The 26,485-nt window shown below is 36.4% G+C and overlaps 1 long non-coding RNA gene across 1 annotated transcript; it reads right to left on the bottom strand.

The window, feature by feature from the left end:
• Positions 1–5,025: 5,025 nt before the first annotated feature.
• Positions 5,026–25,326, bottom strand: LOC118004563. Its single transcript, XR_004677620.1, has 3 exons — positions 24,706–25,326; positions 23,862–23,978; positions 5,026–6,029 (listed from the first exon to the last, which is right to left on the bottom strand). It is a non-coding gene; the product is annotated as an uncharacterized LOC118004563 (long non-coding RNA).
• Between the last annotated feature and the right edge of the window lie 1,159 nt (positions 25,327–26,485).

Genomic DNA, 26,485 nt, shown 5'->3' with positions numbered 1-26,485 from the left:
ATATTTAAACACAAGTTTTTTTGTCTGGACATATGTTTTCATTTCTCTTAGGAAATTTCTAGGAAAATAAGATCATATGGGTCATACGGTACTTATACATTTAATTTTATAAGAAACTGATGAACTGTTTTCCAAAATGGCTCTACTATTTTATATTCCCACCAGCAAGTTTTGAGAATTCTGGTTGTTCACCTCCTTACCAATAGCTGATATTGTCAGCCTCCTTAATTTGAGCCATTCCATCAGGTATGTAATGGTATATCACTGTGGTTTTAATTTTCATTTTTCGGTAGTTGAATATCTTTTATGTGCCATTTGCGTATCTCCTGCTTTGAAGTTCCTGTCTAATCTTTTACTCATTTATTTAATTGGGCTGTTTATCTCCTTTTTTATTGAGTTGTAAGTGTTCTTTATAAATTCTGGATCAGTGATTTGTTTGATATATGTACAAATGGTCCCCGATACACCATGGTTTACAATTTTTCAACTTTACCATAGTGTAACATGACAACTGAAACACTGACAGCCATTCTGGGTCCATACACCATTCCTTTCTTCACTTTCAGTGTCATATTTGATACATTACATGAGATAGTCAATGCTTTATTATTAACCAGATTTGATGTGAGATGATTTTTCCCAACTGTAGGTGAATGGAAGTGTTCTGAGCTTGTTTAAGGAAGGCTAGACTAAGCTATGATGTTTGGTAGGTTAGGTATGGGAAATGAATTTTCGACTTACGATAATTTTAATTAATGATGGGTTTACGGGGACATAATTCCATCATAAATCAAGGAAGATCTGTAGTGGGATGCTTTTTCCCAACCTGGCCTTCCCTTTCTTTTCTTCATTGTGTATTTCAAAAGGCAAAAGCTTTAAATTTTGATAAAGCTAATTTATCAATGCTTTTCACTTATTGTATATGCATTTTATGTCCTGTGAGATCATAGAAAATACATATATATTGATCTCTGCCCCCAGTTCCTGGCACAGAGCTCCTGAAACACTTGGAATTCCCTAAGTGATAAGAGCATGAGGAGCATCTTTTGTTCTAATATTGGGTCTTTGCTTCCAGTTCCTTATACAGGACTCCTGAAGCCTTTGTAATGTCCTGGGTGATAGAAGTTTCTTTTGTTCTAATGTGGAAATTCTGAGTGGGCTCCTTGATAGCTCACGGATGAGGGTTGGTCACTGGAAGACCAAGCCATGATGAGAAGCTTGGAATTTTCAGCCCCATGCCTCTTTGTCTTGAGAAGGGAGAAGGGCTGAAATGGAGTTAATGATTGATCCTACCTAGTGATGAAGCTTTCACAAAATCACAAAATTTGGGGGTTTGGAGAGCTTCTGGGTACACATGGAAGTGCTGGAAGGGATGTAGCTGGAGTGAGAATCTCTGTGCCTCTTCCCACAAACCTTGCTCTGTGCATCTCTTCTAAATGCTCGTCTGTATCCTTTATGTCCTTTTATAATAAACCAGTACACATCAATAAATTGTTTTCCTGAGTTCTGTGTGCTGTTGTAGCAAATTAATTGAACCCAGGAGAGGGTTGTTGGAATCTCTGGCTACTGGTCAGTCAGAAACACAGGTGACAATCCGGACTTGTGACTTGCACCTGATGAGGGTGAGGGTGGTCTTGTGGTACTGAGCTCTTAACCTGGGGGATCTGACGTTATCTTTAAGTAGATGGTGTCAGAATTAAGTTGTAGGACACCCAGCTGCATGTCCTACATGCAGAATTGCTTGGTGTGGAACAAACTCACATCCATTTGGTGACCAGAAGTGTCAGAAGTGAAGTGTTATGTGTAAAAGTAAAGGAGAGACACACAGGAGGAAGGAACCGAGGTCTTGTCTAACATGAGAGGGAAAAACTGGAAAGTCTTTCTAATATATGTCCTAAGAAATTTTTTCTTCCCCAAGGCTACAACTATTTAGCCCCGTTTTCTTATTAAAGTTTTATAGTTTTAGCTTTATATTTAGTTCTTTGATCCACTTTTAATTTTTAGGTATGGTATGAGTTATGGTCAAGATTTACTTTTTTTTTTTCCATATGGATATTCAATACTTAAAGCAACAATTATTTTAAAAATAGACTTTCTTCAATCAGAGAAAGACATGTATCATATGACCTCACTGACATGAGGAATTCTTAATCTCAGGAAACAAACTGAGGGCTGCTGGCGTGGGGGGGCGGTGGGAGGGATGGGGTGGCTGGGTGATAGACATTGGGGAGGGTATGTGCTATGGTGAGCACTGTGAATTGTGCAAGATTGTTGAATCACAGATCTGTACCTCTGAAACAAATAATGCAATATATGTTAAGAAAAGAAAAAAAGAAGATAGCAAGAGGAGAAGAATGAAGGGGGGGAAATCGGAGGGGGAGACAAACCATGAGAGACTATGGACTCTGAAAAACAAACTGAGGGTTGGGGGGGGGGTGGGAGGATGGGTTAGCCTGGTGATGGGTATTAAAGAGGGCACGTTCTGCATGGAGCACTGGGTGTTACGCACAAACAATGAATCATGGAACACTACATCAAAAACTAATGATGTAATGTATGGTGATTAACATAACAATAAAAAGAGTAAAAAAACTAATGATGTAATGTATGGTGATTAACATAACAATAAAATTTTTAAAAATAAATAAATAAATAAAAAGAGACTTTCTTGGGGTGCCTGGGTGGCTCAGTCAGTTAAGCGGCTGCCTTCAGCTCAGGTCACGATCCCAGGGTCCTGGGATTGAGCCCCACATCGGGCTCCCTGCTCAGCAGAGAGCCTGATTCTCCCTTTCCCTCTGATGGTCCCCCTGCTTGTGCTCTCTCTCTCTCTCTGCCAAATAAATAAATAAATAAATAAATCTTTAAAAAAATAAATTAAAAATAAAAATAGATTTTCTTCATTGAATAACGACATCTTTGTTAAAAAAATCAATCAACTACATATGTGTGGGCCTATTTTTGGACTCTATTCTGTTTCAGTGATCAAGATATCTTTCTTTCTTTTTTTTTCTTAACATAATTGGTCTTGACAATGAACATGTTAAAATGACCCTCCTTAATTTGTATGCTGATCAATTCTACAAATATTTAAGAACCAACTTATGTTCAAGACAATATACCAGACTCTGTGAAGCATATAAAACTGATTTAGATGAGATCACGTTCTCAAGAATGGTATACTTTTATAACATGGTCCAGAATCCATGTATTGAGATGATTATATCTGTGTGGGGTTGGGGAGGGGTTGTTGGGAGATGGGTTTATGACCCACTGAAATTTTATTCAAAATCTGGTATATGTGTGCCTTTGCACCTTTTGTTAGATTCTCAAAGGAGTAGGAGAAACTGTACCCCAAAGAACAACCAAACCTGCAGATATATCTACTGCGAAGGATAAAAAAAAGTGTTGCTGTCATCTCTCTCAAGATGCAAAATGGCAGAATTAGGAATAGCAGAATTATGAATGGTAGAAAACCAGTCAATTGATGTGATTTTTTCTTAAAAAAATCAGTGCCCTGGGGGTGCCTGGGTGGCTCAGTTGGTTAAGCACCTGCCTTTGGCTTGGGTCATGATCCTGGAGTCCCAGGATGGAGTCCCACATCGGGCTCCCTGCTCAGCGGGGAGTCTGCTTCTCCCTCTGACCCTCCTCCCTCTCATGCTCTCTGTCTCTCACTCTCTCTATCAAATAAATAAATTAAAAAATCTTAAAAAAAAAATCAGTGCACTGACTAAAATATTTTTTTTTGCTTTTTTATGAACTTTAAACAAAATGGTTTGTGTTTATAGACAGGTAATCTGATTTCATTTCTCTTAGATAATTCTATAGCTGAGAAGTTTCTAGTCAATGTACACACTTACCAGTCTTCTCTGGCTCATGACAGGTATTTTCTCTGAGCTAATCTTCCCTTGACGTATTTCTGAAACATAAAAGCAAACCAACCTAAACTCTCATGTCAAAAACAAATCCGCAATATGGATACTTAATTGATGTCAAGAGAAAATTAGCAGTAACAAGTTCAATGTTATTTACTTAAGAAATGAAGTTGAGATACTCAATGACAACAGCAATCAGCAAAAAGCATAGAAGGTACAGTGCAAGATAGCAATTTCTCTTCCATCTCATTGAAGTGCAGTTCAAAGCATGGCATTATTATGGACTAAATGTCCCACAAGACACACATGAGTATAACGAATACCTATGTGCTTCTGGAAATAGCTACATAAAAAAACTAGTATGGGAGAGAAGAGAAAGTTTATTTTATTAGAGAAAAATAATGCAGATTTATGTAGCTATTCTGACCTCTGTGCCTATATGGCATTAAATATCCGCTGGTTAAAATCTCCCTTTCCATGTTCTTCTGACAAGATATTATTTCAGGTCTCTGACAATTATATTAAGCAGTATTATAAATCTTGAGTTTTCCTACCTATTAAACTAGACTCTATCCTTGTTCTGCCTCAAAATGATTTTCATCTTTCCACAAGGTAACGTATAGAATCTATATAATTTTAGAGTGTATCTGTCATGAGGAAGGTCCCAAACCATACCTCTGTAACTGACATATCCTTCCTTGTCTATGGAGGAATTCTCAGAGATTGTAAAGAAAATAAAATGTGTCTTCTGAGAACAAATATTACGTAATTCCTGGGGGCATTTTCTCACTACTCTTCTTTCTTCTAATAACATTCCTCCTTCTGCCTCTGCACCTTCTGAGTGTGATGAGATATTTACCTGTTTTGAAGTGGCAAGACAGGATTTGGAAACAGATGATGAAAATTTGGGCTGAAGTAAGTGGGTTCTTATGTACCAATTAAGTTTTTTTTTTTTTCAGTGTTAATGAAGACTTTTGACGTGGGCATGAGCTGTCATACTGTGAACCTCCCTACATGAGGGTAATAAGGACAATACCCCAAAATAACAACCATTGATTGGCTTGTGGTGTCTTTAAGTAATATGTTCCAGGGGCCATTACAACCATAAATCCTTGTGTCACTAAGTGAAATTAATCAAAATAGTCATCCAACAGTTATTTCTGAATGTAGTCCAACATTTTATTTATGCTTGGATATCTGAATAAGACGTTTTTGAGAGGAAAAAAAATAACCCACTGCATATGACCTAAACATATTCTATATATAGAAAAAACTTCACTGATTGGAACCACTGGGAAGAAACAATCATGATTAGTAGGAAACCAAAGCAGTTATGTAATATTTTCAAAAAGTGCAGGTTAATGACTTTTAAGTAAATATAGTAACTTGAAGAAGGTTAATAAATTGTTGTCAAGCAGAATTTTTTGATGATCGGCCTAATGAATGGATAATAAGTAGACTGCTTTCAAAGGAGCACAGCAATTATTCGTATGTTAATGGACTTCGAATGTGCTTTACATCAGGCAGTCCTACAAAATAGGCTCTACATTTGCCCTACAACCTTAATTGTATGATTAATTTGCTTAGATATCATTTGATTTTAAATGCACACATAGCATAAAAGTGAATTTTATATAATTTAAATAATTCCTCCATACCAATACCCAATAGTTCCAGATTCCATAATAGGCAGTCAGAATTAAAGCGGTTCATGACGATTCTGACTGTTCTTGATATTGCCACGTAAGTTGTATGAAGACAGTTTCTATAGGTATTTGTCTGTCCGGAAAAGATGACTTAAAGTTTCACGCTTTGGGAATCACCATTTCTTCAGAATACACATTTTTACATATTGTCAAATAACAAATTAAATTGGCAGGTAGGACGGTAGACTAGAATTCAGGGTGGTCTGAAAACAGGCAGACACTGGTGCCATTCCAGCTCCAACACCATGAAACTGTGTGATCGTAAGCCAGGTATTTAACTTCCATAAGCCTTAATTTCCTCATTTACAAAATGGGAATCACCATGTAGAAATGTTTATAAAGGATAAAAAGAGTTGATTATAAAGCTCCTAACATGACGAGTGGCAGACATGAGATAGTCAGCAGATGGTAGCTAATGCACTTCTCAAATTGCTGGTTTTGTGGTTGTGTTCTAGAAGAAGAAGAATGAGAAGAAAACAAAAACGAACAAACAAAATAACTCTGATGCCCTTCCCAGACATGAAGAGGCACTGAACATTTCTAACGTGCAATTTTAACATTTGCTCTAAACTAAGAAAGACATTATGTAGAATGTACAAATTTGTCAAGCCATGCACATGAATAAAAATGAAAATTTTATGCTTTCAAGTTATTAGAAAAATAATACACGAATGGCTGAGAAACTGCAGAGCGACCAGACCTGAACAAACTCTCCAAGATGGCAGTCAGTCAGATTTCAGAAGATAGTAACAAGCATTATCTTGTTGTCATCTTTATCTGCTGAGCTGATTTACTCAAATAAAATTCACATCATTTGCCTACGTGAATGTCTGAAATGAATAGAATTTATTAGCACCAGGGAGAAATGCCATCTTTTTGTATATAAAATATAATATCCTCTCTTGACCAATAAAACACCAACCCCATGATAAATTTATTAGGAAACCACCATTTTAAATTCAGGCTAACGCTTTAGCACATGCTATTTATCATGAGTTAGTTTACTCTCCCATCATATCTCTCTGTGTTTAAATGTGATCTAATAGAAAATGCTTTTATTAATCCCTTCTGACATACTCCAGTAAAATGTCCAAGGTCTCTGAAACACAGAGAGCAAAGTGGTAGTTTAGAACTCATTCTCAGGTCTGTCCTCGGAACATTGTTTAAAGATAATGGCAGGGAAATAGAATATTTGTGCAGAACAATGGTCACCTGCTGTCAGAGTAATGCTGAAATAAAGAAAAAATTTTTTCAAATCAAAAAAGGCAAAGCAGGGATGTTTATTTTCAAAGCAGAGATCTATTTCTCTGAGAATGTTCTCTTTACCACTCACACATCATTTCTTTTTCATAAATTCCAACAAAAAAGGTTTCTCTTTCAACTTGGTCTCTTGGAATCGCCATGTGTTTGATTCGTGAAGGAGTTAATCACATTTGGTACAGCCCTGAGGAACATAATTATATGTGAGATTTACCTTATGGCTTGGTCCACTGTTTAGACATCTGTCATGGTCTTGTTGATGTGTCACCCTGGCTAGGCTACAGTCCCCAGTCATTTAACCAAGCACTAATCCAGCTGTTGCTATGAAGGTATTCTGTAGATATGATTACACTCTGTTATCAGTTGACTTTAAGTAACGGTGAGCCTGATACAATCAACTGAAAAGTCTTAAAAGTGGATCTGAGGCCTCTCTGAAAAGGAAAAACTGTGCCTGTGGATAGTACTTTCAGACTGTGCCTGAGAATTCCAGGCTGTTGTTCCTCTTGATGGCCTAAGCTACCAATTTCCAACTTGGCCACCAGCCCCACAATCATTTAAGCCAATTCCTTGCAATAAATCTCTTAAAATACATTTCCTACCGATTCTGTTTCTCTGATTGAACCATGACTGATCCCATACTCATTTTGAAAATCCCTATTTAAAAATCCATCTTGAGGTTGGTCCAGTTCATTACACTAATATGAGGTCTGAAGTTTATAAAACTACTTATTTAGCATATATTGAAAAAAAATCTTAGAAATGATTGATTCGCTGCAATCTATTCAATATTTAAGTCTATTAAATTCAGTGTTTCTGAATCCAGCCTACTAACATATTCATCTAATATGGGAAAATATGACCTCATGAAGATTGATGAAACCTTTTTTAACCGAAATTATGTGTGCTAATGCCTTAGGAGGTGTTAACCTGATACATAAACTTTCTAACTATAGGGATGTTATAGCCTTTTGATCTGACCAAAAATTTCAAGTTTAATCTCAGATTCCATCATCTGATGCCCTCTGGTAGCATGAATAGATCAGTTAATAAATGTGGGGGTATATTTATAATTGTAAACTAAGAAAAGAAATTCAGCGGACTCATAACCACTGACATACTAGTCTTACTTTAGGCAGGATCAGTTCCAATATTTACAAATCATCCTAATTTCTTTAATTATTAGCTTGAGGCCAGAAGGCAATAGTAATCATTTAACAGTAAAACAGTTTCTGATTTCTTAAAAAATCAACACTAAATTACCATGGTTGATTTTCCTTCTGTTTTCTTTCTGATGGCAGCAAGATATCCCCCTAAGAATGAAAGTGGGTTACACTGTTCCTATCTGACAAAACTCATCCAGCCCCTGTCACTCCACAAGGTAAGCAGCTCTTTGAATCCAAACACTCCCCATTAATACTGATGGTCTGTGTCTATGTAAACAAGTGTATTTTCCTTCATGTGTAATTTTCACCCCTCTTCTAGAATTTGGCAAGTGGGCTTTTTTACTCTCTTTTATTTTGTTACTTAGATCTTGAGAACTTGGCCTGTTCAAATGTTGCACCTGCAGCTCCTTGAAAGCAAATGTTTCAAATGTTAAAGGAGATTGATGCAACTGGAATAGGCAATTCAGGCCTGAAAATACAAAGAGAGGCCAAAGAAGTAGAGAGAATATGCCAATTGCCTTCCTACCTCATTAGTTTTTCTTGTCTGTTGAAGGCACATACCAGCTGAACTCTGAAGCAAGGTGGAATAAGCAGAAAATTAGATTTCTGCTACTGTTTCTATCATCAACGCTAATTATATGTCAATTCAAAAATAAGACATATTTTAATTGGTCTTTAGAGACTATAAGGAAACTAAAGCATATTTACTTTTAATAAGTAATTTTAATGTCCTTACATTGCAATTCATGGGAGAGACCAAGGCTTAGCTAACTTTGTTGGAATTTGTCGATTTATAGAAAGAGAGCTTCTTAAGCAAATATATGCCTACGTCAGGGAATATTGGGTTACAAGCAAAAGAAACACACTTAAACCATCATAAGCAAAAAGGAGTCTTCATTATAAGTGTATTCAAATTGATCACAGATCCCACATACATCACAAAACCCAGAATCAGAAGAAGTCAGAAGCCTAGCCTCTGACCTCTGACTCCACTTTTTCTGAAGCAGATGGAATTACTATTCTGCCTTGCTCTACATGACTTCTTCATTCTTTTGTTCTTCAGCAGAGCAACATTCCTTTTTTTGGCATTGATATGATCATCTTTGTCTTGCTTTACATGATCTTTCAGCTTAAAATGCTAACAGACTCTAGCCAGATCTCTGAATCCCAATTTTAAATTGTTTCATATTAATAAATAAATAAATGATAGATGATATAGATAGATAGATAGATAGATAGATAGATAGATAGATAGATAGATAGAAAGCTTCATAAATAAATCATCTGATTGGCCCACCTTGGGTCCAAATCCATTTCTAGCTCAGTGCACCTCAATTTGTAGTTTTGACTAGAAAGGACAGGGATCATGACTCAGGATTTTCCAAGAATAAACCACAGAAAAGAATGTGGAAAAGAGTAGTTTTCAGAGAAAAAAAATGTGAGCTGGGTGGGTAATCCCAAAAGATGTCCATCCTATAGAAGTATGGATAGAATCATAATCACTGAATTTGGGAAACCGTATGTCCTGATTTCCTGAGAAATTTCTAATTTACACCTGTTGCTCCAGTATAATGATAAATAGTATTCTCTTTCACTCAAAATTATCTCAGTCTGGGTGATAAACATAGGTATGGTAGATATTTACTGAATCAAACAAGTTTCTCCTTATTACAAGGTGATGTTGACAAACTATTGATGGTTAAGTAGGCTGATATGTGCCATGACTCCTTCCCACTGAAAATATATTTAAATAAATCATTGAATATATAAAGTGATCTCAGAGCAGTGACTTGGAAGTCAGTGGACCTGCCATACATGACACTGAGAACTTTGTGACAGTTACAGAAATACGGGGTTTCAGAGAGCAAATGGACTCCAACTATCAGAATAGTTGGGAAAGAAATCTCACTGTGAGGAATCTGTTGATATCAATGTCTGTTGTCCTTTCTGAGCCTGAGCTCCCTGCAGAGACTCTTGGAAGAAGTGGTCAAGCAGCTCATGAGAAACATGAGCATGGGGCAACCTTCACCGAGTGGAGAAAAATGTTTCAAATGCACTTATTTTACCTGATCCATTTGTTTCTACAATGGTGTTTATAATGAGACTTTTTTATAAATTCATAGAGATGGTCAATTTTCCCAATAAATAATATGTAGGCCTCTCAGGAGTTCTTTCTTGCATTTTTCCTAATTATAGAATATACTCTACTACCAACTGAATTGCTCACATTGAGAAGGTCAACTACCCTTCTTATTGAATGCAATCTTCCCTTGGGAAGGTACTGAGTCATCACCAATAACAATGAAATTACAGTATTTAGTAGTAAATGTCAAAGTGAGTAATTTGGGCTCAATTTGCTTTCAATACAAACAAATAAAAACATGTGTACAGGTTCCCTACAGATGCACATTTTGATTGCAGCATAGATGTCAAATAAGAAGAATTATTCTGGATCCCCTGGGCTGGGTGGCATTTCGGTCAGATGAGAAGCCAAATCCTAGAAGGCTTATGCTTAAGCCTCCTTAGCAAACAGAAATAAACTTTCAATAATTAAAGGTAATGAATACCTGCAATCACTCTGAGACACACACTGAATTCTTAAGTCAGTTTAGACAACAGATCCTGGGGGGGACATTAGCACTGACTATCATAGCATAATTAGTCTTTGGCAAGTCAAGGGAACTAGTTCTGACCATTGTCCTCAAAACTGATTTATGTTACCATGTTCTTTCTCCTTTCCCTGTACTTCTTCTTCAACTATCTTCTGTCTTATTTGGCCTCCTTGAGAGAAAACAAGGGAGCTACACATTCATGGTCAGAAGCTATAGACTTGAAAAGACTTTTCTACAATGTATGTGGATGAGAAAACTGCTAGAGTAGAAACATACCATATGTGGAAAGAGCTCTATGTGTCAGTCGGAACTCTTGGCTCCAAGTGACATCAACTCAAATTGTTCCACAGAAGAAAAAAATATTGGAAGGATATATATGAAATATACTGGAGGTATCTTTTGTTAACAGGAGGAAGGTTAGTTACCTCAACATCTATTAAAATCCAGGACTTAAATACTAAAAAATTATCATCTCTCTTGTCTCCACAGATCAACCTCTTATCCTCCTGTTGCAAACTGGTTGCCTTCATGTGCTAGAGAACATGGTAGCTGGCAGTTCCTAAACATGACTTCCCACAGTGCTCACCACTAGAGAGGAACTGATTTCTATTCCCTCCATCTTCCCAAGCTCAAATACTCCAAGAGGCAGCTATGATTGGTCCTATTGTGTCAGATGCTTACCTTTGCTATCAACTATAGTCTAATATGAAGACTGCAAGAACACAGCAGCCACCATTTTGTCCACCATGATCGGGCTAGAGATATAAGATAAGACACTGGGAGTATTTTCTCAAAAAAATACACTGCTGGTCTCAGAAGGTGGCAAGTGCACTGAGCAAATAAAATTATATAAGGCCCTATAGCACATTAAAATTAATCTTGAAGTACAAGTCGAAGTTGGAAAACAAAGGAGAGAATATCACTGATTCCCTAGTGAAACGTGTGATAGAGCCTGATGCATTCAGTCACTAGAGCATTCAGCCCTGTGGGCCACAACCACTGGCCTGGAAAACTGGACACAAACATCTCTGGAGTCAATAGGATGGAATAACACATTATTCTATCAGGGGTTTTCAAGATTCTCCAGGCAACAGACAATGTCAAAGACAGACATTTGGGAACCACCCAGAACATGCATTCCTTGATTGTTCCTATTAAAATCAATCTTGTGAACAAATGAAAATGAAATGAAATGAAAATAGGTATTTCTTTGAACAAAATATCAACAAGGAGAAATGTATTTCAGGCATAAAGTATTTTTCAGACATAAAAATTGATTCTAGCCTATGGAGGTACCATGTTTAAGAATACTTAAACATATAAATGGGAGGTACCATCCACGATCTCAGGCTCTCCAGAGCAATCCACAGTCATAACCAGTCATGTGCACGTTCTAGAACAAAGTTTATCTTCATATTCATCTGTCCCCTTCCTGCCTCCAAAACACACACACTTCCTGCCTCCAAAACACACACACTCTCTCCCTCTCTCTCACCTTACAAGCTGAAGACACATGCTCTCTCTCTTTCTCTCTCTCCTACAGACAAACTGAATGTTTTGAATTGCAAATGGAATTTTAGGCGCTGTAGGTGGTATATTATCACTCCTTTCAACCACTGAAGGATGGCCCTGTGAATGAGGGATTCTTCACAGGTTAAAAGAAAGGACCATTTTGAAGAAGCCCAGAGGAATTCCAGATTTCAAAGCTGCATTTTTCACTCTATATAATCATTAGGCCCCATGAACAGGAACTTAAAATTATAAGACACCAGGAGATAATGGAGATTTCTAATTTACTGAATTCAAATGGCCTAGGCTATTTCTATGATATTATAATGCAGTTAATAAGGTGAAACAAAAGATCACTTAATCCATGAATTTCTAAGGCATGGTCTCAGGTTAGCTAAGCCTCCTTTTTAACCATAACTTAGATGTTTCAGGAGCCCTTGCTGAGAAATACATAATGTCTGTGTCTTATAAATATCTTAGAGTCATAGCTCAGATAATAAGCATTTTAATATAAATATTCATTTTTCTATCCATAAAGAGATATTCTTGATTATGCTCATTATTAATTTGCTCCTAGAGTAGGACAGAATACCTTCACAGGTTAGGTTTTCTTGATGCAAAAATATCCATTGAATGCACACACACACACACACACACACCCAGACAGCAATGTCTTCATGACATCTGATGATATAGTAACCTCTGTCAGCTTCAGTTTTTTTAGATCTCCTGTAGGACCCTTGGGATCATAAATACATGCTGTCAATATTAAGACTCTCCTGACGATGGACTCTGAAAAACAAAGTGAGGGTTCTAGAGGGGAGGGGGGTGGGAGGATGGGTTAGCCTGGTGATGGGTATTAAAGAGGGCACATTCTGCATGGAGCACTGGGTGTTATGCACAAACAATGAATCATGGAACACTACATCAAAAACTAATGATGTAATGTATGGGGATTAACATAACAATAAAAAATTTTAAAAAAGTATTAAGACTCTCCTTAGGTATTCTTAAGTCTCTGACATAGAAAAGGTAGATACAGGAGAGAGACATCTATATATGTCTGCCTCCTTTTCATCAAAATTACAAGAGTTCTTTGAAAGTCTATGGTGAAATTGCATTCTTATGCACTAATGAATTTGTCTAATGGTTGCAATTATGGTGGAAATCCACCAGATGGTAAAATGGCAAAATTACATGAATCTAGACAACAAATGGATCTTCCTTCCTTTGAGAGCTTCCTTTTTTTTTTTATTATAAAAATAAACAACAACAAAACAACTTGGCCTAGGACAGCCTGGGTGGATGGGACCCTAAGACATTGGCTGGTCCTTGTAATGGTTAGACTTTGGCCTTAAGCCATACCAGGAATGTGTTCCAAAGGTTCTCAGGTGAGTTCATCTCAATATCATAAACCAGAGTTTTGAACCACTCCTTCATACAAAATGATTGGAGAAGGTATGATGATGGTATCCAGAATGTCAGAAAATGACTTGGGTTAGTATTTGGAGGGCTCAAAACAGTGGGTTAGAGAGTGAGAAATAGGATATAGAAATCTCCAGCCCCCGGGAAAGCATTATTTAAAATATCTAAAAAAGATGTCTCCTCAAAAATCCCATTTCTGTGTTAAATCATTCTCTCATTTGAGCATTTGTCTTCATAACTAATTTAAATCTCTCTAATTTCAGTTTAAGCCTTTGTCTTTCATCCATTCCCCCATTTTCTTAGGGACTTTGAAAAAGAATCTCTTTAAAAATTATTCACAAGGATCCTGGTAGAATACCTAGCATAACTGGGGTGGCAATCCTTGTATCAGATAAATTAGACTTTAAACCAAAGACTATAATAAGAGATGAGGAAGGACACTATATCCTACTTAAAGGGTCTATCCAACAAGAAGATCTAACAATTGTAAATATCTATGCCCCTAACATGGGAGCAGCCAATTATATAAGCCAATTAATAACAAAATCAAAGAAACACATTGACAACAATACAATAATAGTAGGGGACTTTAACACCCTCCCTCACTGAAATGGACAGATCATCTAAGCAAAAGATCAACAAGGAAATAAAGACTTTAAATGACACACTGGGCCAAATGGACTTCACAAATATATTCAGAACATTCCATCCCAAAGCAACAGAATACACATTCTTCTCTAGTGCCCATGGAACATTCTCCAGAATAGATCACATCCTAGGTCACAAATCAGGTCTCAACTGGTACCAAAGACTGGGATCATTCCCTGCATATTTTCAGACCACAATGCTTTGAAACTAGAACTCAATCACAAGAGGAAAGTTGGAAATAACTCAAATACATGGAGGCTAAAGAGCATCCTACTAAAGAATGAATGGGTCAACCAGGAAACTGAAGAATTAAAAAAATTCATGGAAACAAATAAAAATGAAAATACAACTGTTCAAAATCTTTGGGATGCAGCAAAGGCGGTCCTAAGAGGAAAGTATATAGCAATACAAGCCTTTCTCAAGAAACAAGAAAGGTCTCAAATACACAGCCTAACCCTACACCTAAAGGAGCTGCAGAAAGAACAGCAAATAAAGCCTAAACCCAGCAGGAGAAGAGAAACAATAAAGATCAGAGCAGAAATCAATGAAATAGAAACCAAAAGAACAATAGAACACATCAACGAAACTAGGAGCTGGTTTTTTGAAAGAATTAATATGATTGATAAACCCCTGGCCAGACTTATCAAAAAGAAAAGAGAAAGGACCCAAATAAATAAAATCATGAATGAAAGAGGAGAGATCACAACCAACACCAAAGAAATACAAACCATTATAAGAACATATTATCAGCAGCTCTATGCCAGCAAATTAGATAATCTGGAAGAAATGGATGCATTCCTAGAGATGTATCAACTACCAAAACTGAACCAGGAAGGAATAGAAAACCTGAACAGACCCATAACCACTACGGAAATTGAAGCAGTCATCAAAAATCTCCCAACAAACAAGAGCCCAGGGCCAGATGGCTTCCCAGGGGAATTCTATCAAACATTTAAAGAAGAATTAATACCTATTCTTCTGAAACTGTTCCAAAAAATAGAAATGGAAGGAAAACTTCCAAACTAATTTTATGAGGCCACCATTACCTTGATCCCAAATCAAAGACCCCATCAAAAAGGAGACTACGGACCAATATCCTTGATGAACATGGATGCAAAAATTCTCACCAAAATACTAGCCATAGGATCCAACAGTACATTAAAAGGATTATTCACCATGACCAAGTGGGATTTATCCCTCGGCTACAAGGTTGGTTCAACACCCGCAAATCAATCAATGTGATACAATACATTAATAAAAGAAAGAAGAAGAATCATATGATCCTCTCAATAGATGCAGAAAAAGCATTTGACAAAGTATAGCATCCTTTCTTGATCAAAACTCTTCAGAGTATAGGGATAGAGGGTACATACCTCAATATCAGAAAAGCCATCTATGAAAAACCCACAGCGAATATCATTCTCAATAGGGAAAAACTGAGAGCTTTCCCACTAAGGTCAGGAACATGGCAGGGATGTCCACTATCACCACTGCTATTCAACATAGTATTGGAAGTCCTAGCCTCAGCAATCAGACAACAAAAAGAAATAAAAGGCATCCTAATCGGCAAAGAAGTCAAACTCTCACTCTTTGCAGATGATTTGATACTTTATGTGGAAAACCCAAAAGATTCCACCCCAAAACTGCTAGAACTCATACAGGAATTCAGTAAAGTGGCAGGATATAAAAATCAATGCACAGAAATCAGTGGCATTCCTATACACTAACAACAAGACAGAAGAAAGAGAAATTAAGGAGTCGATCCCATTTACAATTGACCCAAAACCGTAAGATACCTAGGAACAAATCTAACCAAAGAGGCAAAGGATCTGTACTCAGAAAACTATAAAATACTCATGAAAGAAATTGAGGAAGACACAAAGAAATGGAAAAACATTCCATGCTCATGGATTGGAAGAACAAATATTGTGAAGATGTCAATGCTACCTAGAGCCATCTACACATTCAATGCAATCCCCATCAAAATACCAACCACTTTTTTCAAAGAAATAGAACAAATAATCCTAAAATTTGTATGGAACCAGAAAAGACCCTGAATAGCCAGAGGAATGTTGAAAAAGCAAAGCAAAGCTGGCAGCATCACAATTACAGACTTCCAGCTCTAATACGAAGCTGTCATCATCAACACAGTATGGTACTGGCACAAAATCAGACACATAGATCAATGGAACAGAATAGGGAAGAGCCCAGAAATGGACCCTCAACTCTATGGTCAACCAATCTTCGACAAAGCGGGAAAGAATGTCCAATGGAAAAAAAAGTCTCTTCAACAAATGGTGTTGGGAAAATTGGACAGCCACATGCAGAAGAATGGTACAATTTTTTTCATGTACTTAATTTCAATTTTTGTGTATGTTTATATTTAAAGTGTGGCTCTTACAGTCAGAATAAAATTGGGTTTTTTTATTTTGTTATCTTGTCTATGACTCAAACTTTTAATCAGTATCTATTCTATTCACATGTAATATAATGTAGTTAAAGGTATATTTGTGATTAAGACTTCCATCTTAGGCGCCTGTGTGGCTCAGTTGGTTAAGCGACTGCCTTCGGCTCAGGTCATGATCCTGGAGTCCCGGGATCGAGTCCCGCATCGGGGTCCCTGCTCGGCAGGGAGTCTGCTTCTCCCTCTGACCCTCCCACTCTCATGCTCTCTCTCTCTCATTCTCTCTCTCAAATAAATAAATAAAATCTTTAAAAAAAAAAAAAAAGACTTCCATCTTACTATTTGCTTCTCATTTTCTTGATAACACTATGGTCCTTTTTTTGCTCCCTTTGGGTTTGGTTTCCTTTTTTCCCCCATTTTTTCCCACTTGCTTAGTTTTTAGTATTTTTTTAAACCTATTCTTTTAGTGTTTACTCTAGATTTTTCTAAATGCAATTTCAATGTATCAAGTGTGATATAAATTAGTATTTTTGTCACTTACAAAACAATGTAGAGATGTTAGAACATTTAATTCTAAGTAACACTATCCTGAATCATATGCTTTTGCTGTAGTGTATTTTTATCCTAAACACATTTTAAATCCATAAAATATGCTGATGATTTTACAGCATCAATATTCATTTACTGTAACTAACTTATTAGCTTGTTCTACTGCTCATTTTTCTTTTATTTTTAAGCTTCAAACTTCTTTTTTAACTAGTTTACTGGCACACAAAAAAACCCAAACCTCTTATTTTCTGTTCTAACTAATGATGCCTCCTTTCATCTTTATTCCAGAAAAAAGAGCAGCATTTTTCTGTAAAGAGTCAAATAGTATATTTCTTAGGCTTTGAGTCATAATATCGTATCTATTCAATTCTCTTTCTGTAGTGCAAAAACATTCATAGATAACAGATTAATAAAGGAGCAGGGCTGTTTGTTAAAAAAAAACAACCAACAATAAACATTGGTTACAAAAACGAACAAAAAGCTGGATTTTCCCCGTAAGTCATAGTTTGCTGACCACTGTATCAGAAAAATAAATTTACTCAATATGACATTTTAGCCTAGGGGGCTCAGAGGTGATTTATTTCATTTTTATTTTTATTTTATTTTTTGGAGCACTTTGAAAATATTGTTCTATTGTCTTCAAACTTACACCGTTTCTTTTGAGAAATAACTCTGAGTCTCACTGCTCTTTCTTTTAAGGCAAACTTTTTTTTTTCTTTTTTCTAGCTGCTGTTAGACCTCCACCACAGTAATTTCTGCAATTTTACTAGCATTTTCCTACTTTTTTGTCTTGTATTGTTTTCTTTTTCCTTTTAAACTATTTGGATTATATAGTTATTCTGAAATTTGTGGACTGCTGTTCTTTTGTCATTTGGGAACATTTTTAGCCATTATCTCTTCAAATAACAATTTTGCTCTTTATTTTTCTCTCCTCTTCTTCTGGGACTTCTCTTATCTATGCATTAGGCCTTTCTACTAGGTCATCTACCTTATATGCACATTATCCACTGTCCATCAACTTGTGCTGAGTTTCATTCATTTCTTAAGCTTTGTATATTCTATTGTTGAATCTATTCTATGAGTTCTCAATTTCAGTTATTTCATTTTCAGTTCTTCCAGTTCTCAGCCTAAAATTCTCAATCTGTATCCTATTCTCTGCAACATATTTATTTTCTTGGACATATTTTAAAATTGGTTTCTTATTATTCCGTTATCATATTCCTTGCAGGTCCCTTTATATTGTCACTAGTTTCTCTTGTTTTTGCACCATTTAACCTTGTCTCTTTCTGTAGTTAGGAAACTTTATATATATTGTTAAAAGTACTAATCTGAGACTATGAATGATCATATTATCCTCCGGGTGGAATTTATGTTTGCTTCAAGAAGGCTAGGCTAGTGGCAGGAACCATGACAGGTCAACTTAATCCAATTAGGGTAAAGATGGTTTGAAGCTAGGCTTTGCCCATTTGAGAACTAGTCTACTTCTACTTTATCCTTATTTCTAAGATATAGTCCTTTATGGTCCAAACTCAAGCCTCAAAAATTCACCAACCCTTCTTTGTGGGCCTTTAACTCTACACTTTGTTCTAGCACTGAGTATATTGGAAACTCTCCTTATCTTGTCAGCCACTTCTTCCATAATTCACAAATACTTTTAGAATAGGGGTCAGCTAACTATGGTCTGGAAGTCAAATCCTCTTTTGTAAATGAAATTTTACTGAAGCATAATCATGCCCATTTGTTTAGATATTGTCTATGGCTGTTTTTATGCTGCAAGGGCAGAGTTGATTAGTTGAGGCAATGACCATATAAACCACAAAACCAAAAATATTTACTATCTGGCCCTTTACAGAATAAGGTTGCTAACTTCTGTTTTAGAAGAAACAAGCCCACCAAAATGCTGAAAACTTCCTCAGATTGGGTTTTAGACCCATAATCTGTTATTATTTTAGGGGTCTTTAATGCATTCAAATAGAATTTTAAAAACATTTTGCCTGGCTTTTGCAGTTGTCCTCAGTGAAAGACTTGTTCCAAAATAAGCTGTCCATAATTACTAGAAATAAGAAAACTGTGAATCTATATTAGGTTCAATGCATTAAAAATCTGAGTGGAGGGGCGCCTGGGTGGCTCAGTTGGCTAAGTGTCCAACTCTTGATTTTGGCTCAGGTCATGATCTCCAGGTCATGAGATCAAGCCCCAAGTCAGGCTCTGCACTCAGTGTGGAGTCTACTTGAGATTCTCTTTCTCCCTCTCCACCTGCCCTTCCCCCTGCTCATGTGCTATAAATAAATAAATAAATAAATAAATAAATAAATAAATAAATAAATAAATAAATCTTTTTAAAAATCTGAGTGGAAACTCTGTATATGCAAATGTGGAAGAGGGGGCTAGTTCTCAGAAAAAATATCTGGCTAGGATATTTTATTATTAAATCCCCAAATTGTCAGTGTTCAGAGAGCTTCTCTTTTGGGTTTGTAAGTTTTCCCAGAGAGTCATAATCTATACTCTCTTCTGGGAGATGAGTTAGAGGAATCTGGGAGATAGTGAGGGGGTCTAAAAGCTCATATATCAATGTCCAGCTGTTGTTCTACTATGCTTCATATCTACTCCAAGACCAGAAGACTTAAGGTTCACTCTCTGTATAAAGCAAATATCTATTTCTGTTCACACCAGATGGGTTAGTTGTCTGGGTGAAATGAGTATATCCAAGGACTTCATGGCTCCTACTGAGACATAGAACCTAATATTTTTTAACCCCAATCTACACTGCCAACTTTATAAGTTACTGCTATGTTGAATTCCCAAGCTTTTCTGAGTTTCCATAGGCAGTTGGATGTGAACTTTCTTTACTCTCTCACGTCAGTTACCTTCTTACTTGTCCATTTGCAGTCACAATATCAAAATTTTTGAAGGGGTAGGGGCAGAGGAAGAGGGAGAGAGAGAATCTCAAACAGACTCCATGGGGCTCGATCCCACAACACTGAGATCATGACCTGAGCCAAAATCAAGAGTTGGATGCTTAACCGACTGAGCCATCCAGGCACCCAAGCCAATACCAAAATTTTTATGGGAATATTTGATCTAGCACTGTCACTTTTTCCATTCTCCAGCTCCTTTTGAATTTATGCCTATTTTTTAAATTATTATTTTAGTGAGTTTCTTGAATAAGCAAACAAAAAACATATGTTCATTTAATCATATTTAACTGGAAGTCCTTAAATCTTTACTATGAAAGCTGCATGCCTTGGAATATATCTTCATAATTTCATTAGGCATAAACTATTAATTAAGCAATTAATAGAAATAGTAATAGAAATAGTAATAAAGCAAACTGTACTGCTTCATAGCCATAATAATTGATGAATATAAAAATATGTAAAGACATTTTTACCTAAAACATATTAAGTAAATATATTACCTAAAAATGTATTATGGGGGCTCATAATAAAATGACTCCCTTTGGATTTATTCCTTTAACCTAGTGTATTGAGTTTTTTTGCTGCACAATAAATTACCACAAACTTAACAACTTAAAACAACACACATTTATTAATTCACAGTTTCTGTGAGTCAGGCATCTGGGCATGTTTAGTTGAGTCCTCTACCTGAGGATCTCACTATGCTGCAATCCACATGTCTGTTGGGGCTGCAGTCTCACCAGAGATTCAACCGGGGAAGGATATACCTCCAAACTCTCACAGGTTTTTGGCAGAATTCATTTCCTTGAGGGTGTAGAACTAAGGGCTTTAATTTATTGCTAGTTGTCTCTTTCAACTTATGGAGGATTCTGCAGTTCTTTGCTACAAAGGCTTCTCCAATATGACTACTTACTTCATGACAGCTTGCTTCTTCAAAGTGTGAAAGGAGATTGCTGTCATAGGTCTGGAGTTTTATGTAGTGTAAGATGGAGTTTCATGTAATGTAACAATCATGGAAGTGACATCCATCATCTTTGATATTCTATTGTTTAAAAGCAAGTCATAAAGGAGGGGATTATACAAGGGCATGAATACCAAGAAGTGATGATCATGGGGCCCACCCCAAAGTCTGCCCACCACACCAACATTATAGTAATGACAAAAATGATGGATTATCATTATATTTTTCTTATGATGCTTTATACTTCTGAAATGTCTTCACATATATATGTTTGTTTCTATGAATGCATGTATTAGAGGAGCCAACACAAGCTTAAGTTGTGTTTAGTATAGGACTCAGGCAGTTCTGAGTATGCTCAGAGAATTAGTGGGACAGAATCTTCAGGGAGCCATTTATATGAAGGATGAAAGAGCCTCCTGGTAAATAAGAGATACTGAGTTCGGTTCAAGGACAACTGGACAGCACTGATGAGATGGTATGGTTTTTAAAATATACCACAGCAATGTCACTCAAACTATACCATAGCTTCAGGACCTAATAAAAGTTTTAGGAAATCTCAATAAAAGAGTGAAGAAACAAGTGAAAGGTATTTTTTTTTCTTTTAATCTCTATGGGACATTTAGAATGTGAGGCATCAGCGATGACAATAATAGTAGTGCTGATGAAAGTGCCATTGGAACCACGGCATTAGGCTGGTGACTATACCAATAGCCACCAGCAGCACCCCCACATTAGGAACGAGTGCCTTTGGACAGACATTTTTGCCCTTGGGCTTGGGTGTCACTAGCCCCCATGTAGACATCAGCACCAACCAGGATAACAGCCTGACTTGGGTGGGCTCATATTTCACTTGCTACTTTTTAGCAGGGACATTTATCAAAGACAAAACAACCTAAAAGAGGAGAGGAAAATGACAGATAACCCAGAGTTAAAACTGGGGATTAATTATTGGTGCACAACTCAAATATTACAGAATGTTCTCAGAATACTCTCTGGAAGGACGTTAAGGCAAATTGCATGTCTCAAAGCATGGTACTGAAGCAGGAAAATATGGACTTTATATCTTATTCTTATATTTCCAGTTAATATTTCTTGGGAAAGAATATGTTTTGTGTATTATCTTAATTACTCTTATCATTATACTGTAAGGTAAATATTTTCATTTCCATTGTCATTTGACAGATTAGAAAACTAAGTCTCAAACAGGATAAGGAACATGTTATTGAAACATAGTTATAAATTAGCTGACCTAATCAGGGTTATCTATAAAAGACTCATCTACTTATAGCTCCTGGGACTAAGCTCAGTATCATTGTCAAATGTAGCCCAGAACCAGTATTAAGTAAAGCTGTGAAGGAAGTATAGTGAGTGACAATCTGTATTCTCCTGGCCTTTTTCTTAACTTACATAATTCTTACCCTTTTTCTTAAGTTACATTAATTCCTACCTATTCTCAATTGCTTGTCTAAAGTAAGAACCAACTCTTCTCTTAAAGACTTCTTAAGTATTACACAGCAGAGTTCATCTTTTCCTTTCTTCAGAGAAAGCATCTTGAAAACATTAAGTTCTCAAGTACATCAGAAGTTTGATCCTCACAACAATCTTTTAAAATTGGAAGCAAGGAAGCCATAACTACGTTTTATATATGAAGAAAATAATATTCAGAGAATTTGAAGGACTTGTCCAAGATAGCATGGTTTAAACCAATGGTTCTCAAACATCAAAGTACAGCAAGATCACTTGAATCTTGGGGTGAGGATCTGGGGTGAGGCCCAGAAACTTGCATTTCTAATGTGATTCCAGGTGATGCTGGTGTTCCTGCTGGCTTATATTTAACTCTATTTAGCTTTTTATTCATATTTCCTTGGGATAAAGAAAATCTTTAGAAAATGAGATTCAAGAGTTTCTGGTTTCAATATAAGCCTTCTATCTGAGAAAGTAGCAAAGGCATTTATAAATCTTCTGTCTTCATATGTGCATAGATTAACTCATCAAATTACCTGCTTGTCATCTTGGAAAGCACAATTAACCTTTTCCTTAGAAGATGTACAGGACAGGTGGCTTTTAGTGAGAAGAAAACATCCTAACTAAAAACTGCAAGGGAGATGGGATATGTAAAAACAAGCAAAGACCACCCAAATGAGAACCAACAGAAGCTTTTTATTCAGAGCCTGCTCTAGCAAGAGAGTCAGTTACCATCACTTGTGTTTGGTGGAAACTGAAAGGCAGGCAAGGCAGTGGGAAAGCTTTATAATGGACAGAAAAGAATATTTGTTGGAATATTTGTTGGAATTGAGGTCACTGGCATAGCATTGACGGAGTCACTGAAAATAGGTTAACTAGAAGTGGAATATCTCATGTGATTGATTTGAGGAGCATACTTAACTTTCTCTGGTTAGTTCTAATTGGAAGCAAGGGCAAAGAAAAGGAAGTTCACAGTCATTGACCAACTCATAATCATTTGGGGCCAATGCTGAAGAAGTTGTGACTGGCACCTTGTGAGGTTGTGGGTCATGGTTCTACTGATTATATATGAACTGGCCATTGTCTATTCATAACTCAGTTTCTCAGGAGCTTACAGGGGTGTCTATCAGAACAGGAAGTCCCTGGCTGTAGGGCTAACTTATCTACCAGGCATAGTAGATCTTACGTTAGGGCCCATGACAGTTTCAGGAGCCTACAAAAATATTTTGATTTCTTTTGAAGTCAGAAGGAAAAAATGAGCTTTTTGATTAAAATTTTTAATGTAAAATATCAATACATTTGTCTTTATGTTAACTCAGTGTTCTAAGGATTTAAATGTTGGATATGGTAAAGAAGTTGATTATACTCACAGGTCCCAGAGAGGGGGTCCCTTCATACCATGCAGCCTCACAGAGGAAAGCAGCAGTGTTGGTCAGGAAGCAGAAAGGAGTGAGGAGAATGTCTCACTCAGAGCCTTTACTGGGTTTCTGAAAGGAAAGAAAAGGCAAGACAAGGCAGAGTGAACAGTTTAGGACTGGCTTGTTTGAAATACTGGAAGGCTTTGGGCTATAGAGGTGGTCTCTAGTTGCCTGATACCTGGCCATTGGATGGTTTAGGACAAGATAAATATTGGCTTCGTGTATGAGAGTTAGATAAGGAGATAGTTGGGTGTACAGACTGAGGATTGGCTGGTTTGTTGTTACCATTTTTAGGAAGCAGCTGGCTCTGGGAGGAGCAGTCTGTCTTTGGGTCTGTAAGTCTCCCAAATGCCAGAGTGAGAGAACAGAAAATAAGAAAGTATAGTTACTATAATAAGACACATCTCATTTTATTGCACTTTGCCTTATTGTACTTTTCAGGTATATTTTTTACAAATTGAGGGTTTGTGGCAACCCTGCATCTAGCCAGTATTGGTATTTTTACAACATCATTTGCTCACTTTGTGTCTCTGTGTCACATTTTGGTAATTCTCACACTATTTCAAACTTCTCATTATTATTATGCTTGTTCTGGTGATCTGTGATCAGTGCTTATGTCTCATGTCTCACAGAAAGCCCAGATGATGGCTAGCACTTTTTAGCAATAAAGTATTTTTAAATTAAGGTTTGCACATTTTACTTTAGACATAATGCTATCACATACTTCATAGACCATAGGAGAGTATAAACATAACTTTTCTATGCACTGGAAAACCAAAACATTCATTTGACTCACTTTATTGAGATATTTGCTTTATTGCGGTGATCTGGAACTGAACCCCCACTACCTCTGAGGTATGCTTATATTGGCTCTTTGATGAATGGCTGCCAAATAGGCCAAATACAGAATCTGTGAAAACACAGAACACGCATTCATGAAATACAAGTTTTGACATTTTTTGTGTTAGAAAACCTCCATGAAATCATAATGGAGGCCATTTGGGCTGCATGATCTAGGTGGAACTTCCGGGGACTAAAGGGTTTGCATGAGGAATGGAAGAAAAGCACCTAAGTAGGTAGTATGAAATGAACGGACATCACAACTTCTGACACTGCCCTATTGGGCCCATGAAACCAGCTTCCTCTTTTGTGTTGTTGTTCTCCTCCTTGTACTTATTCCAGAAAATTGGCTTTTGCATGTAGACACAATGATTTTCTGGCTTCTACATAGTTCTCCTGGTTCTTAAACTTCTTTCTTAAAACCAACCTGATATTTGTCTTGACCTCACTAGCTTAGCCACTCAGGTATTCTCTGAGCCACATGATAGATACTAAGAATAAGAAGTGTTTGTGTTTGTTGGTTTTACAGTTGTTGTTTTTTTTTTAATGGAACGAAACCTTTCTGAAGTTGCATTTAAAATTTCATGAGTTACTCAGCATATAATATTTATTATTCCTAAAGAGAATGTTGAATTAGGTCAATTTTAATTGTGTACCTTGTTATTTTTATGAACTGTTACACTTGTATACAGTTAGGGACATATAATTTTTACAAACAAGCATAAACAAGTATAATGAGTTTTTTTTTAAGAAATGTTTTATTTTGTGTTCTTTCATTTAATTTGAATCTTATTGCTTTCATATTGTAATTTATCTAGTCTCTCTTCATACATACATCAAAAATCAGTTCTAAATTAAGATACTCTAAAAATCTTCAATTCAGACACTGTGCTTTATTGTGGTCACAAAGTTTTAGTCATTGACTGAAGGCTTGAAAAACATTATTTTCTGTTTTTCTCTTGCAGCAAAAAAATTGTCAAGTTATACTTCTTTACTCTGCAAGCCTCAGAAAATATTTATTTTCAGATAAGTAGACTGGAGTTTACCCCTTCAGTAATCAAACAAACACAACACCATTTTCAACCTTTCAACTCTACTCAGAAACTTTCAGTAGCTCAACAGCCGGGTGTCACCAGTTTTTGGAGAAAGCAATTGAATATTTTAAATGTTATTAACATTCTTCCATGCAGTATCTGAAATTACAAAAAAGAGGAGGGTAAATGGAGAGTAGATATTGTAGACACTATAAACTGTTCTCTTCAATAAATGGTTTTGGGAAAACTGGACTGCCATATGCAAAAGAATGAAACTGGATTCCTATCTTACATCATACACAAAAATCAACTCAAAATGGATTGAGGACTTAAATTTAAAACATGGAACTGTAAAGCTCCTAAAAGAAAACATAGGCAGTATGTTCCTTGACATCAATCTTGGCCATGAGTTTTTGGTTTTGACACCAAAAACAAAGGCAACAAAGCAAAAGTTTTAAAAGGTAAGACAACATTAAACATCTTCTGCTCAGCAAAGGAAACTATCAACAAGCAAAAAGGTAACCTATGGAATGAGAGCAAATATTTGCAAACCATATATCCTGTAAGAGGTTCATATATAAAATATACAGAGAATTCATACAACTCAATAGCAAAACCACAAATAATCCAATTAAATAATGGACAAAAGACCTGAATAAACATTTTTCCAAAGAAGACATATAAATGGCCAACATAGGTGCG

The sequence above is a fragment of the Mirounga leonina genome, unplaced genomic scaffold (assembly GCF_011800145.1).
Source record: "Mirounga leonina isolate KUSES-001 unplaced genomic scaffold, KU_Mleo_1.0 Mir_93, whole genome shotgun sequence".
Classification (NCBI taxonomy): Eukaryota; Metazoa; Chordata; class Mammalia; order Carnivora; family Phocidae; genus Mirounga; species Mirounga leonina.
This window is presented reverse-complemented; position numbering and strand designations above follow the sequence as displayed.